General features: G+C 38.6%; 1 protein-coding gene across 3 annotated transcripts in view; it reads right to left on the bottom strand.

The window, feature by feature from the left end:
• PDE4B (phosphodiesterase 4B) overlaps positions 1–15,782 on the bottom strand; it is a 502,155-nt gene extending 486,373 nt beyond the window's left edge. For 2 of the 3 annotated variants that reach the window (XM_069480104.1, XM_069480107.1), the window contains exon 1: positions 15,663–15,782. The gene's annotated coding sequence lies outside the window, so the exon portion shown is untranslated. Of the gene's footprint in view, positions 1–15,018; positions 15,390–15,662 lie in introns of those variants that run through there. The other variant, XM_069480105.1, reaches the window with a different exon arrangement.
• Between the last annotated feature and the right edge of the window lie 497 nt (positions 15,783–16,279).

Raw genomic sequence — 16,279 nt, 5'->3', positions numbered from 1 at the left:
GCACTACTGCTGGCACATAAAGTGCAACTGTGTGAATAAACACAGACAGAATGACCCAGGTTTCCAAAGAGATGGATTCTGAATGTGAATTAAAAGTTCTGAATGTGAAAAAGTTTTTATAATAACTCATCTGATTTCTTTTAGTGTTTCTTTTTATGTATTCATAGGAGAAAGACATGATACATTTTATGTTTGTCTAACCATGTTATTTCAATAAAAGGAAAATTAATTTTCTAAGTGATAAGAAAACATTGTTTCCAATTTAATTGCTAGTACTTTTTCTTAGTGATTCATAAAATAATGGTGTATTTGACAATCAAAAGCAGATTAGATTAGATGAAATATAGTAATAGAGGTCCTAGAAAAACAGAACCAAGAAAACCAAATGAAATAATTTACAATATTTCATAAATCTGAGACTTCTTGATGCTGGTACTTTTTAAAATCATATCAGAAAGCTAGTAGAATGGTTTTTATAAAACAACATCATGGCTTCCACCTGGCTATTATAAGACACCATCAATTTAAGATGCATCCTGATTTGCTAATTCAAGATGTTAAATTGTTGGGGGAAATTGACTGTAGAATTGATAAATTTGGTAACACCAGAAAAACTTCCAGAACTAAAGAACAAGTACAGTATCGAATAAGAAAATACCCACTGAATTTTCCCCTACAACAAATTAGAAATGACCTGCACCAAGCAAATCACCATGAAATTTCAAAATTCCAAGGACAATGAAATAGTGCAAAAAGCTTCAAATGAGAACAGAAAAGTTCACATTTAAAGAATCAAAATTCATAATAACATCAATCTTCTCAATAGCTTAAGCAGGAGCAAAAAGACAAATATGCCTTCAAATTTCTGAGCGAAAATGACTTCCTAGAATTCTACTTCCAGAAAAACTATCCATCAGGTGTAAAACAGAAGAAAAACATTCTCGGATGTAAAACATTTCAAAAGTTCTACTTTCAACAGACTCTTTCCTAGGAAGATATTGGAAGATGTGCTCCATCTATCAATACAAGGGATTAAACCAAGAAACATCAGTATATGGAAATCAGGAAACAAGGAAGCCGAAACAGGAAAGAGGTAAAAAAAAAAAAAAAAATCTGCAGAATGATTATACTGAAGATACTATTAACTGTCCACGAAAACCTGTTTCCTTTTCTTAACAGATACAGCTAAACAAAATATCCCAGCTTCTATTGCAACTAGGTTTGGCCACAAAGCTGAGTTCTAGACAATAATATATAAGCGGAAGGGATGGGTGTCTCTTCTAGGACTACACCATAAAATTCTCCCACTTTTTGTCCTCCATGCTCTGACTAGATGGAATTGAACATGACAAGTGTGGAACCTATGTACTGAAAATAAAAATGCCCCATAAATATGTACAAATATTATATATCAATAAACAATAAAAATAAAGTCTATGAATTAAAATTGAAAAAAAGTGTCTCTACTCTGAGGTTCCGAATGACTGCAGGAAACAGAGCAGTGCCCACCCCACTCGTTTGAAACAGCGTATCAGAGCTCCTCCCTCCCCTCCCAACCCACCTGGGACAGCTCAGAATTGCTACATGACTAAGAAATACAGTTTCATTCTGCACAGTGGAAGAAAATTCCCCCTTTGGAAAATGACACCTCGACCTCTAGTGGTGTTTGGCAGCTATGGCTCCCCAATGCCCCCCCACCCCCCGTAATCTCTCCCATATCTTCTCTTAAGAATTTTCTATTCTCTAATTATTGTTGCTACTGCTGCCACACAGTGGTGTGGGCTAGGGGGCACATCTTCCCACTCAAAGGACTTGCCCCAATTTGACCTTCCCATTCATTTTCATAATACAGCCAAGAATTAGGGTAATGCAAAAAGAGATAAAATGATTCAGACAGTGTGATTTACAGAGTATGACATGCTCTCCTTAACTGACCAACTTTTTCCCATTTTAGCTACTGTCTCATTTGCATGCACCACCTGTGAGCCCACACCTAAGCATTTATCTTCAACAAATCGCCCAAGAGAATGAGGCACAGAGAGAAGCAAAGCTTTCTTCCTTGTACCTATTTCCAGGGCACTTTTCACATTACAATTTTGTGTCTAAACACCCATCACCATAAGATTGACGTGGAGACCCAGTATTTTTCCCACATAGGTGTGACTTTCCCCTATTTCCTCAATTGCACAAATGCCCTAAGTCTAGAAAGCCTAAAAAGAAAAATAATATAGTTTAAATGATGTTTCTTTACACAAAGCAATTAAATAATTTTCCCAATTACACAAATTAGTGGCAAAACTGAGACATGAACCTTGCTCCCTGGCTCAAAGTCAAACATTACCACCATATCATGCAATTCGTTTTCCTTGGTGACCAGCACATAGAAAGAAAACACAGCATTTAGGTTAGAAATAAGGAACAACTTCCTATCTCAAATTGACTTTCAAAGAATAAAAACTTGTGGCCAAAGGGATGGAAAAAGCCTCTATTAACAATATTACAATAGCCTTTACTGAAGATTTTTATTAGTCAAGCCGCATTATTTCCAAGATATAGCCATTGGAAGTTCCATTCTAAATTGAAGATTTGCTTTCTAACACTGGAATCACATATTTTAATCAGAGTTTTTCCACTTTACTAACAATTTGAGAGACCCCAGAGACTTTCTATCTGGGAAAAATCTATTATTCCATAAACCATTTATCTTTGAAGCTCTTTCTATATATTCTCTTCCTTTCACAATGAGGTTTACCTTTGATATTTCAATGTAGGAGTATAAGAATGTGTTGTTACGTTGCTATTGCTTTCCTTTGAAGAAAGTGACATTGAGGACCACACTGGAAATTCCTGGTTATATACTCACTTTTGGACATGATCACCCATCATCTTATTTACACATTAGTAATACTATTTATAGAATTTATATAACATTTTCTTCTAGAGCAGAATAATGCACTTCACGTCCATTATTTCATTTATCTTTGTAATATCTCTCTGAAGTGTGGTGAGAACAGTTGCCTCACCCTATTTTAATGGGAAAAAATTTAATGAGAAAAGACCCATTATCTTTGTTGATGTGGATAAACAGCTTCTAAGTAGAGTGCCTACCTCAATTGAAGAATAAACCCTCAATTACTCAGAATATTTTTGTCAATATGCTGAATGAAAGAAGAAGTAGAAATGCTGGGATTTAGCCAATTTTATTCTTTTTAAAATAAATATCTGCTCTTGGTAATATTCACATATATCATTAAAAATTTGGGGACAACAAAATAGCCCAAAATATGTGAATGCAAATATAAACAAAAAATAAAGCACAGTATTTCATAAATAAATAGTACCTAATATTGTCACTGTATGATTTCTCAGAATTTCACATTTACACATGTCATTATTAATTGTAGAAGGAAATTACGATTTTTTTACCCATAATTAACTTATTACCAATGACTATCAAGGTACACTTTCAGTTTTATACATCAATCAGCTATCTTGACATAAAGTGACAACTGATAAAAAAACATTTTTAAATGATTGTACCTTGTAAGACTTTAATGAAAATAATAACCATTTTAAACTGTCATATTTTAAGAAATATTCAGATTATAAATTTACAAGACAACAGTATGAATATCATTTTAAAAGCTGAGAAATATTTTTCATATGCAATAACAATGGGGGCTGCATACCTCATATCTATTTTCTCCTTTTCATCATATGACAGAATCCTGACATTTTGGAAAGGTACCAATTTTCTCTGATTCAAATGAAAAAAAAAAAAACTTCTATTTCTCAGACTTTCCTTCACTTAGGGATGGCCATTGACACAATTCTGGTCAATAAGGTATTAGTAGAAGTCTACCAGATGCATTTTCCCAGGAAGATATTATTTTCCTTATTAAAAAAGACTGACTCTGCTGCTGTGTGCCTTGTGTCTGGTCCCTTCTTCCTGCCTGTGGCAGAGATGCCATGCCTAGGAGGTTCACTAACTGTCTTTTCACCAGAAGAATGAAAGACATACACTAACGATAGCAGAGCCAAAGGCAAGAAGGAGCCCAAAGCCTTGATAATCTCCTTCCTTATTAAGGAGCATCTCCCTCCGACCTGGACTATCTCCCTCCAGACATCTTATGGCATGTAAAAAAAAATAAGCTCCTTACTTGTTGTAGCACTGTATCTCAAATCAATGCAATCCTAACTGATAAAATATCATCAATATATCCCAATAAGATCTTTCTTTTTCTCTCATCATATGACTTAATGCAAAAATTAATTCCCTGAACTTAAGTCAGACAAATCCAAATGCAAAGTGTGTAGGTGCTACATCACACACACAAAAATATTTTCCATCTTTTATATCAACTCACTGTAAATGGCCATCCTATTAACCTTTAAACTCCTCTCAAAGTATTCTTCGGTTGTGCGAAAGTGTGAAGTCAGAAGAAATCTGCTGGAAACAAACCTATATTAAATGGTAAAGAGGGCAACCCACTCCGCTATACATTTTGCCAACAAGCCAAAGGAGGAAAACATTTTTTTCAAGACTCATTGGTATTCTCCAGCTGTATCCCCATCTTACTGAAGACTATAGTTAAGTAGGAGGTGTGACTCACAGAAATAGAGTTTTCCTCATATAAATTTCACCCATTGAATAAAATTTGAAATATTCTCTGAGCAAAACAAAACAAAGACTCTTAGAGTCTCATGCTTCTTTTCATCATGACATGAACAATAAAATAAAACTTTATAAATTATTCAAAATTTTCACACGTAAGCTTCTTCAGAGTGAGAATATTTATACAAACTAGCCTAAATTTTGCAGTCCAAGGTCAGTAATTACAAAGATCTGTAGACAGTAATTTTATCCTTCAAAAGTGTAAAATGAAAAGTCTTACCAATTAGTATATATATTCAGCTGGGAATGTGTTCGGCTGGGAGTAACAGAAAACCTAATGAATAGTGGAAGAAGCAATTAAGGGGTTGATTTTTCTCTCATGGGACAGTAAATGTTGAAGTAGACAGTACAGGGCCGATACATCTGCTCGAAGATGTCACTAAGGAGCCAAGGTACATCTGTATTTCTGCTTCATCATCCTAAGCATTTGGATTTATTCCTCATGCTTGCAAGGTGGCCATACACCATAAAGCATCATCCATGTTCTACAGAGAAAGAAACGGCAAGAATCAAGGACAAGAGACTGCTTTTCTAGAAGCTTTGTCCTTTTGTTCAAGAAGGGAAGTGCTCCCCAGAAATCTTCCCCTAATCTTTGTCATGTGGGCCACTCCTAGCTTCAAGGGAGGCTAGAAAATTGAATGTTTTGCTTTCCAACTTGTCTAGCAGAGGAAGATAAAAGAGAAAGGGGGTGATGTGATATTGAATGAGTCAATCTACAGTATCTGCCACAACTCCAGGACTCCAGGTCAATTAAATCTAGTGCCATCCACATTAGCATCATCACCATTGTCATTGTCAGCAAAGTGTTTGTTCCCCAAATTGTGCTATGTGCTGTACTCATACAGTTGGGTAGACTGAACCCAACCATGGCCTCTTTTACTATTGCAAATTTATGACCATATCAAGATATTATGCTCTTAATAATCTCAAGTTCAAAAATTAATTTCTTGAAGAGCTTTCTTACGAATAATATTTAATTACCTGGGCCTATCACAAAATGCCTGTAATGCTTTGTCAAATAATGTGCACTAATCTGAAGTTTTACCAAATGATGATGCTGCAAAGAACTTCAGAGATTATTATAATCCAGAGTCTTATTTTATACCCTGAGGCTTGCAGAGAGGATGCCACTGACCCAATTCATTGCATAGTAGCACTGGAACTCAGGGCCCCTTATTCCCAGTCCTCACTTATTCAGTTACTAAAGAGTAACACTGAAAAAATAAGTCCTAGAAAATGCTTTCTAGGGTAATGTGCTAGAGAAAAACCTGCCTTGTTCTATTATTTCTTTCTGTACAGCCTTCCATTTTTCTGCATTGAGTTTTCCACTCTGGTATACATCACAGCACTGCAAAACAATTCAGTTTTATTTTTCATCCAGGGAGTTGTACTGGTCACAGAGAAGTATATAAGAGCTTCCTTTAAGTGTACAAAGGCAGCCTCCTTAAAAGTAATTTCAAGACTGACCTTGCTTCCTGATCTCTGCAATCAGAGACATTGTCATTATAAGGTTTTAAATTCTTTGATCCGTGATATAAGAAAAATATGAATGTGATTTTGTTTTTACCCTCAAGAAAAGCCTTCAGTAAATACAGCAAATGCCACTGTAAGCTGTCTTTGCCCCTAACATTTGATATGGGTGAAATTAGTTTTAAATGACTACCAGAGCAGCCTTACCAGAGAAAGGGAGAATTATCTCAAAGGGGCATTGTTTCTCTGTACAGTAAGAAGGCGAGAGCAGACAGGAGCAGATGGAGAATCTTTCCAAGGAGCCTTAAGGTATGCGTGTAAGTGTGTGTATGTGTGTACGGGGGAGGAGAGAGCAAGCACTGTGGGTTGAGTTGCCTGTTTGTATTTGGCACACTCTGTTTGAACACCTGCTGGTCCTGCTACATCCTTCTTACCTACTGGCACTCTAGAACCCGCAGGAAAACAAATCCTGCAGCATACCAATGCACTATGCCCAGGACGACAGCCGCCATCCACAGGCCTTTAAGGATGATGCAGGCTATAAAATGAGTCATTATCCTTAAGTCACTTTCTCCAGCAAAGACAATCTATGGTTAACATATGGGTATAACACAAAACAATATCTGGAGTTCTTCCCTAGGAGTTTATAAGCCCTCAACACTGGATGCAAATTTTTGAGTGCATGTTGATTTTTCTGGATAATTGCTCCCTGTGTTCATCAGATTTTTAAACAAGCCTATTTTTTAAACAAATGACCATGATGTCATCCCAACTTATTAAAGAATTTTTTCTCATTTAAAGAAGGTACTGAGAAATCATGCCTCACAATAAATTTTTAACAAGTCTCAAAGGAAGGCAATTCTGATTTCTTGAAGAAAACATAAAATTAGGAAATACTAAGGATCAGAATATATAAGCCCTGATATCATTGAACTGAAGTAACTTATATTCTTTTATGGCCTTTCAAGGTCTCAATTTTCTTAAATATAAAACAATAAGGTTGAAATAGGTGATTTTTAACATTACTTTCAGTTCTGAAAATGCTTTAATTCTATGAGTTAGCACTGTGATATAAACCAGGAGAGCCAGACTGAGAATCCTGGTATCCACTCCTTAATCCACTCAAAATATCAGCAAGTTGCTTGTGCAAATAATGTCATTTATTTTCTCTAAAGTTTAAAGTGTCCATCTGATAAAGGATTTTTTTAGCATTTCCCACAGCGATGGCCAGCAGATAAAAATACTAATATTTTTCAAATGTTTTAAGACAACTTGAAGAAAAATGTTCCACTAAGTAAATATCACATGCATGGGTTTTTGTCTTAGATTCTTCTGACAGGATGTGACTTGACATTTAATTCTCCAATTACAGTACTATTAATTGACCTAATTTAAGGAAGATTTTTAAAACTGAGATAAAGACTATGTCTCTACAACAAATACACATTATAGAGAAACAACAGTAAAACTAGTATTTTTCAACTACATTAATAGATTATGTAGCTGAGAAGTTAAACTAGAGTATTTTTAAAAAGCATATACTTACCTGACAAGATGACATACACTCATCTCTCCCTGCCTCTCCCCTCCAAAGTATAACTACAAATCCTGGAAATAATGCAAGAGGCAACCCAAGGAGGACCCAGAATGGTGGAAAGAGGGAGATGGACTGCCTTGTTACCCTGGGCTAGAGGAACACTACAGCAGTAGGGTGTCTTCCAAACTCCTCCTGCCCAACAGCAGATTATCAAGGCCAGGGTCTCCCAACCCCTAACCTAGCAGTAGAAGATGATCCGGGCAAGTTCATTCCTCCCCTGCATCTAACTGTGGCCCAGCTGACAACAGCAGATGCCCTCAAAGCACTGGCATGGAGAGTCCTGCACAACAAGCACTAGGCCCAAGTGTACCCCTTTTCCCTGCAGGCCAAAAGGCATGTACAGGCACCGCTCTTACCTAGAGGCACCATGGGGCCAAACAGAAATGATAAAACATAAAAATATAGTAACCAAAATAAAACACTCACTTGATGAGTTCAATATTGGACATGCCAGAGGATAGAATCAGTGAACTTGAGAACAGATCAATAGAATGTTTTCAGTCTGAACAACAAAGAGAAAATAGACTGGAAAAAAAAAAAAAAGATGAACCAAGCCTCAGGTTGCTGTAGGACAATAACAAAATATCCGACTTTCATACCATCTGAGTCACAGGAGATGAGGAAGGAGTGAGGCTGAAAAGCTATTTGAAGAAATTATTCCTGAAAACCTACCAACTTTAGTGAAAGACAAACCTACAAATTTAAGAAACTGATTAAATCCCAAATAGAACAAACTAAAAGAAAATCAGGCCAAGAGACATCATAAGTAAACTTCTGAAAACTAAAGCTATAGAAAAAACCTTGAAACTATCCAGAGAGAAATGGCACATTGCTTATAGCAGAGTATCAATGCAAATGACAGCAAATTTCTCATCAGAACCCATGGAGGCCTGAAGGAAGTCTGCAACATTTTTCAAGTGCTGAAAGAAAAGAACTGTCAACTTCAAATTCCTTCCCTGTATGAATTTTCTATATTAAATTTGATGGTTGAAAAAAAAAAATAACACTGCCTTATATATAAGATAACAGCATTTTCAAAGAAGGGAGAGTAAAGAGACCTAAGCAGAAATAAAGTTTCCACACTTGACTCAAAGTAGTAGAACACTGATACCAGTAAACTGTGTTAAGTCATATACACACACACACTCACACTCTAACACACTCACACAGTAATAGCTACAGTAACCATTAAGACAACCATACAAAGAAATACATTCAAAAACACTGTAAATGAGTAAAAATAAAATCCTACAAAATGTTACAGTAACCCACAGGAAGCAAGAAAAGAGAAACAGAGGAATAAGAAACAGAGGAAACAAACTGGATCACTCATGCATTGCTAATGGAATGCAAAATGGTATGGCCACCAGGGAAAACAGTTTGATAATTTCTTATAAAACTAAATATGCAACTTTAACCATAATGGTTAAAAACTGGAAACAGTACAATATCCTTCAGTGGGTGAATGGTTACACAAGCTATGGTAAATCCATACTATGGAATACTACTCAGCAATAAAAAGGAACAAATTATTAATACATGAAACATCTTGAATGACTCTCTGGGGAATTATGGTGAATGGGGAAAAAACAATCCCAAAGGTTGTATAGTCTGTGATTCCATTTACATAGCATTTTTGAAATGATAAAATTATACATATGAAAAACAGATTACTGATTATCAGGGCTTAAGAATGGGGCCAGGGATACAGAGGGAAGTGGACCTAATTATAAAAAAGGAAGCATAGGGATCCTTGTGGTGATGGACCTATTCTATATCTTGACTGTGGTGGTGGATACATGAACCTACACAGGTAATAAAGCTATATAGAGCTAAACACACACACACACACACACACACACACACACACGCACACAGAGTACATGTAATACTGGTGAAATCTAAATAAGACCTGTATATTTTATCAATGTCAATTTCTTGGTGGTAATATTGTATTATAGTTTTTTTAAATGTTACTATTGGGAAAAACTGAGTGAAATGTACACAGGATCTCTATATTATTTCTTACAATTGCTTATAAATATACAACTATCTAAAAATAAAAAGTTTAGTTTTTAAAAATTGGGTAAAAGTAGTGGGGAAGTAGGTTTTTCACATAGTCTCAAAGTGTCACATCACGGTGTACTTATTAACTTCAAAGTAAAAGAATTAAAAAGAAGAAATTTTGTAACATCTTTCAAGTGATCTCACTTAGTAACCAATAATAGGACAAACAGACTCTCCTGCTGCAAGGCAATAGGAAGCACACCTTTAAGTAGGAGTATCCTTGCTAAAAATGTTTAACTTAAACCTAATTAAATGGATACACAATTAAAAAATCCAGACTGTGAAATACTCTGCAAGGCAACTGTCCTGAACTTGACAAAAATAGTAATGTCACAAAACTCAAAAAAGACAAGGGGACAGATATAATTAAATTTTTTAAAATAATGTAAAGACACTGTAAAAAAAAAAAAAAAGGAAATAACTGAAAATAGCCAATTCTAAGAGTGGACATAGTCACAAAGAGACATATTAATCTACCATAATGGCAGACTAAGCTAATGTAGACCAAACTGGAGGTAAGACATCTGCATAAAGGAGACCTCTTAGTGTGAGGATTGGAAGCCTGGCTTGGGAAGTATCAAGAAAGCTTATCTCTTCCTAAAGCTTCAGATAGAAGGGAAAAAGTATTCATTGAATTAAATCCCTAAACATACACACACAGAGTTTGAATTTACATCACCTATATGGTTCAGAAATCTCAAGCCAAGAAAGTAACATAAAAGGTGGTCTTAGACCAGAGAAACACCTAGGCTGTTCTACAGAACCAAACACAATGTGATTCCACAGGGAAACTCTCAAAAACTAGGAAAAATGTGACTACCATAGAGAAAAGCCAAAAACAGAAAACTGCCTGAAGGTGAGCACATAATCCAAATAACAAATCACATGAGAAAATGATATACTTTATCTCATATATACATATATATATATATATATATATATAGTGTTGGAAGAACCAGCAGACCCAACCACTGGAATAAGTAACTCCCAAAAGAATTTCAAGTAAGAGAACAATCTTAAAGAGACTATAAAATAAGTACAGCTATAAAAGGCACCAAAAGACAGAATTATTAGCTGGAAAATAATTTTGAATAATTACCCAAACGCCCCTTTAAAAAGTAATGCAGAGGTAATAGACAGGAGAGATAAAACAAGAATGTCCAACAAATATCTAATAAGAATTCCAGAGGAAAGAATAAAGAAAATGGAGGCAAGACAATACATAGACAATATATGATAAGATAATGTTACAAATTTTTAATAATTCAAAAAACACAGGAATCATCTGATTACAGAAGCACAAGAAATCCCAAGAAGGAAAAATAAAAACAAACCCACACCTGAGCATACCACAGTAAAACAGCAGAACACCAAAGACAAAGAGAAACCTTAAAAGCAAACAAAAAACAAACCTGTCATCATCAACAATAAAGACCAGAATGAACAATATTTGATAGCACAACAGAGTGACTATAATCAACAATAAGTTAGAGTATACTTTAAAATAACTAAAAGAGTAGAATTGGAATGTTCCTAACACAAAGAAATGGTAAATGTCTGAGGTGATGGATACCCCAAATACCTTGATTTGATTAATTCACATTGTATGCCTATATCAAAACATCACATGTACCCTATACGGGTATACGACTATTATGTAGCCATAATAACTAAAAATTTTAAAAAAAGACGAGAAGATACTATCTTCATTCAAAATGATGAGAAAAATAATCGTCAGCTTAGAATTCTGCTTCCAGATAATCTATTATCCAAGTGTTAGGATGAAATACAGTTTCAAACAAAAAACGATTAACAGATTTTTATCATTTGTACATGTGTACCAAAGAACTACAGATAATCCCTATTCCAACAATGGTTCAACTCACAATTTTTCAACTTTACAATCATTGAAAAGGAATACCTATTGTAACTATATTTTCAATTTATGGTGGGATTATTGGGATGTAATCCCATCATAAATCAAGGAACATCTGTGCTTCCATAAGAAGGAATTTGAATCCAAACGGAAGGAGAGGGATGCAAGAAGCAACAGTGGAAGCAGAAAATGTGGGTAAGTTTAAGCATTGACTATAAAAATGATCAAACAAAAGCAAAAAATGAATTCTATAGAAAATGACATGAGAATATAAAAAATGTGGTATAACTACATCACTACCTCCTTATGAAATGAGGGATGATCAGAATTATAACATTGAAGGTTTTAAATTATTCAAGAGAAGAGTAGATACTTTGATTAATTTCATCTGCTAAAACAAAATATGAAAGTTAAAAACATAAAAATAACCATTAAAAGAATAGAAGTCTGATACATAACATTCAGATCATTAGATGGAAAGGAGACTGCAGAAACCCTATAGATACAATAAAAGTAGTAAACAATGATAAAACATGGAACTCCAGAGACAAGAGAAGCAGGCACAAGGAAATGTCCTCCAATAAGATATGACACTACATTTCAAAAGACCAGTGGATTAAAACAGCCAAAATGAATATGTGTGGAAAGAGCATTGCCATAGGTTGGTCTCCCTGGCAAGCCAACTCTGAAATGAAGTTCAAAGTGCCATTTTATTAAGGACTGCCTTGTCATCCACACCTGAAGGATGGGGGAGAAAGCAGAAATGGACAAAGGGAAAAGTAGAGCTGCAGTGCAAGCCTACAGTGAGCTCCAGAGTTAGAATGGTACTTTAGAGTTTTCCAAAGATGTGCTGAGATGGCCCGGCCTTTAAACTCCCACATGGAACAGACATTGAATATGATCTGCCCTGGAAAGGTGTGTGACCTTGTATAAGGGGACTGTCCATGGCTCAGGCAATCCCTGAAGGGTCAGACTGTTAAAGACCATTTATTGACAGTACCACCAGAAGCAGGGGCAGCAAGTTCCTCCTTGAAGAAGGATTTGACACATCACAGTGTCTGCCGAATTACCATGACGTGGCTACAACAACCAGTGCTCAAAGGAATCCATTTGTCCCATGGTCAACAATATCCTATGCCTTCTCCAAACTGTGCTGCTTGAATTTTCTTGGAAAGGGCAATGGATGAAATTTTATGCCATAATAGTAAGAGATAAATCCAAATTACTAACCCTCAAATCTTTCTAACTCAAGACCTCTTCATGTACCTCTTGCTCCCTAACCAACGTAAGTTAAATATGATATTAAAAGCAACCTGGGACTCTCTATTCCTTCACAATTTTAAACATTTAGTTTGCAAAATAAAGGGAAATATCACTTTTGTGTCTATCTTTATCAAACAAACCTTTTCTTGTACATACATAGTTACATAGTACCTGTTAATATTAAATACCTGTCTCTATACAAAGGACTCCAAGATCAGAAAACCATGTATGATTGATTTCTTAGTCCTCAAATAAAAATCAACCTTATTCCAAAAGCAAACAAGCATGTCCAAGTGGATACCCTCTAGAGAAATTTTAGATAATTCATCTTTGCAAAATATGTCAAGCCAGAAATAAACTGAAAAGCAAATCAGCTGATAAAAATACAAGTAGACATCGTAAAAGTGTTCAGCTCACAACTGTAATAAGGAATATAGAAAAATGATAGATATATAAACAGCCTCAGTGCATCAATCATGCCATCTCAACAATTCCAGTCCATTTAACAATCTTATTTATTTTTTTCTAAATTAACAAATCGGCATTCTGTTGTTTAAAAAATGAAAAATAATAGAAACAGCTAGCAAATATGTTACTAGCTAAGTCCTACAAGTATTGCATTGAAGAGTTGAACAGGCCAATATATGCCTCTTGAGATTGAGGGGTTTCTCTTTTGGGATGTCAGAAAATTAACGTGGTGCTCTGAGAGGGAAGTGCAGCTGAATTTCCTTTTACCTGAAGTGAAATTATCAGTTTTATCTACCTTCTTGTCAATTCACATACAGACAAATTCCAGACCCCTCTCTATACCTCAGGTTGTAGGTAAAAACACTTTAAAGTCCCACTGTTTTGTTTTTATGAAAATTGTTAGCATAACAACCAGCTTTTAGCAAAAGGAGGAAGAAGTATATGATCTACTAAAAAAATATAGCATCTGGACTTTAATTATTTTTTTAATTTTTCTTTTTTATATTTAATATGCCTTTGATTCTTACAGTGCAGCCCAGAGCTTTCAAACAGCTGGAAACCTTTGAATTTAAAAGATGCATGTGATTCAAAGAACAGTTATATGTCATACAAATCTAAGATGTAGAATACATAGATTGACCGTTTCTGTTTAGTGGCATCATATACATGTGATGTAAACCTAATGTAAGTACAATGTAAATTTAGGTGAGAGTCTCAAAGTCCTACTTAAAAATTACCCCAGGCATATGTGTCATATTAAAACGAACCGCTCTGTAATTAAGAGCTATTCCTCTGTGCGCTCCTCCTTATGCTTGCTTTAAAGCTGTTGGCTACAGCGGTTCCGATTTTGGTTTGAAGTATGGCACAAGGAAGGTGGTCTGTGAAAAAGGGAAGGAAGGAAGGAAGCAAAACAGGAAGATGGGAGAGGAGAGAAGGTAAGAAGGAACGTGGCAGAGGGAGGAGGATAGCTCTTCTTCCCGATCCCTCCTCCTCCCCCTCCCCCCACACCCCCCTCCCCACCCCCGACACACACTCTTGTAGCTTGGAAAGGTGGAAAGGTCCAGGACCCCTCACCAAACACCAAACAGAGCCTCCCAAAAGTTCTGGCAGCACCTTCGTTATGCCAAGGCTTGCGTGCGCCCCACTTGGTCCCCGAGCCACCTGGGCATGCAGAACCATCCTGGGGCCGCAGCCAAGCAAACTCATGGGTACTTCAGGCTCCCGCCCGCGCCCGCCGCCCGCAGTCATTCACTGGGCACCGCGCGCCCAGCTGTCACCCACTCCTGGCTTCTCGAGCGGCGAATCCTTCTGCCTCTTTCCATCCTCCCTTGGCTCTCTCTCCTTCCCTGTGACTTGCCAAGAGGTCCAAGGGCGAAGGCAGAGGCAGAGAAGGAGAGGGCCAAAGGGAGGGAGCTGGTTGAGGATTCACTGCAAGGAGCGACAACGACGCCGTCAAGGCGACCATCCTGGCCCGGTGGCCCCATTCCCTCCTCGCCCCCCGTCAGCCCCACAGCACCCCACACTCCCCATTTCAGCTTCAATGTGCGATGAAGTAAGAGAAGGAGGAAAAAATAAAGCTGCAGCCTCCTAGGCAGCCCTTACCTCAGGCTGCCCTCGCGAAAGCCGCCCTCCTCCTGCCCGAGGCGCCTCTGCTGCACTGCCGCGGCCGCTGCGCTCTGGACGCCGGGGCTCCGGCCGCAGCTCCGCCCGGCGCGGGTCGACCCTGCACCGTGAGCGAGCCTTCCTCGCTCCCGGGGGAACGAGAGCCAGCCCGGAGGACACTCGCATGCAGCCTGGCCGGCGACGAAGAGCCTGCAGCCCCTGAAGAGAGGCCAAGAGCCCCGGAAGGGGCGCGCGGGCCGGGGGCGGCTGCAGAGCGCGCGCGCGGACGGACTGGCCGGCTAGCGAAGGGAACCCGCGCCGGGGCGACACTGGCGCTGACGACGCTCCCCTGAGCTCCTCTCTCTTCCTCTGGCCCTTTAAAACCCTTCTCCCTAACTCTCACTACCACCCACCCCTACCCGCCCGAAGAGACTGCTCGCCGGTGCCACTCGGTCTGCAGCGCTGCGCTCCTCAGCCCGGTGCGGGGAATAACAATGTGACCGTATTGCACTGACTAAATGCTGTGTAGTAGGTTGTAACTGCTGAGGCCACCACCTGTCAATTCTAGGGAGCAAAGCAAGCCGTCCCCAGTCAGCTGGCCTCTCCCTGATTGCCCTCCCCGCTTATTTTCCTCCCCCACCTACCTCACCGACCGCCCGCAATACTCCACGGGCACGATACCAGGGGAGTTTTGCAAAATAACCCTCTCTCCCCGCCGGGAGCTCACGGCATCTTCCTCGACACCAGAGCGAAGGATTACGCACAGCCCTACGTGCCTATCCAAAGCCAGATGCCGAAAATCCTGGTATGAACCCCACACTCGCCGGTCCCCCAACCCCCATTCATAATCCCAGAGGCCGTCTGCCACTACACACCCTCCCCCAGCCGCCCGCGCTCGCTCCCATTCGCCGTCCCTGGAATGTGTCAGTCACTTGCAGTTCATCTGCCATGAATACAGGACCAAGAGCTCCGCAGCTAGGGGCTGCACAAAGAGGGATGGGGGGTTCACTGGGGGACTCAGAGCCTGGGCTGGGGGGAGGCGAGGGAGCGAGCGACGGGGACACATTACGTGGAAGGAGCCAGTGTGAGCTTGGGAGCCCGCTGGTCTCCTGTTGCACAAAGGAGCTCCAGAGTGAACAAACGCAGTGCTACTGAACCAGCCGGGTCACATAACCCCTGAAGAGGTGCTCCACCAAGACACCCTGGAGGTGGGTCCCACAACTTGGGAATTCATGTGATGGAGCAACAGGCACCCGGGAAC

This window comes from Eulemur rufifrons, chromosome 8, assembly GCF_041146395.1.
Source record: "Eulemur rufifrons isolate Redbay chromosome 8, OSU_ERuf_1, whole genome shotgun sequence".
Taxonomy (NCBI): Eukaryota; Metazoa; Chordata; class Mammalia; order Primates; family Lemuridae; genus Eulemur; species Eulemur rufifrons.
This window is presented reverse-complemented; position numbering and strand designations above follow the sequence as displayed.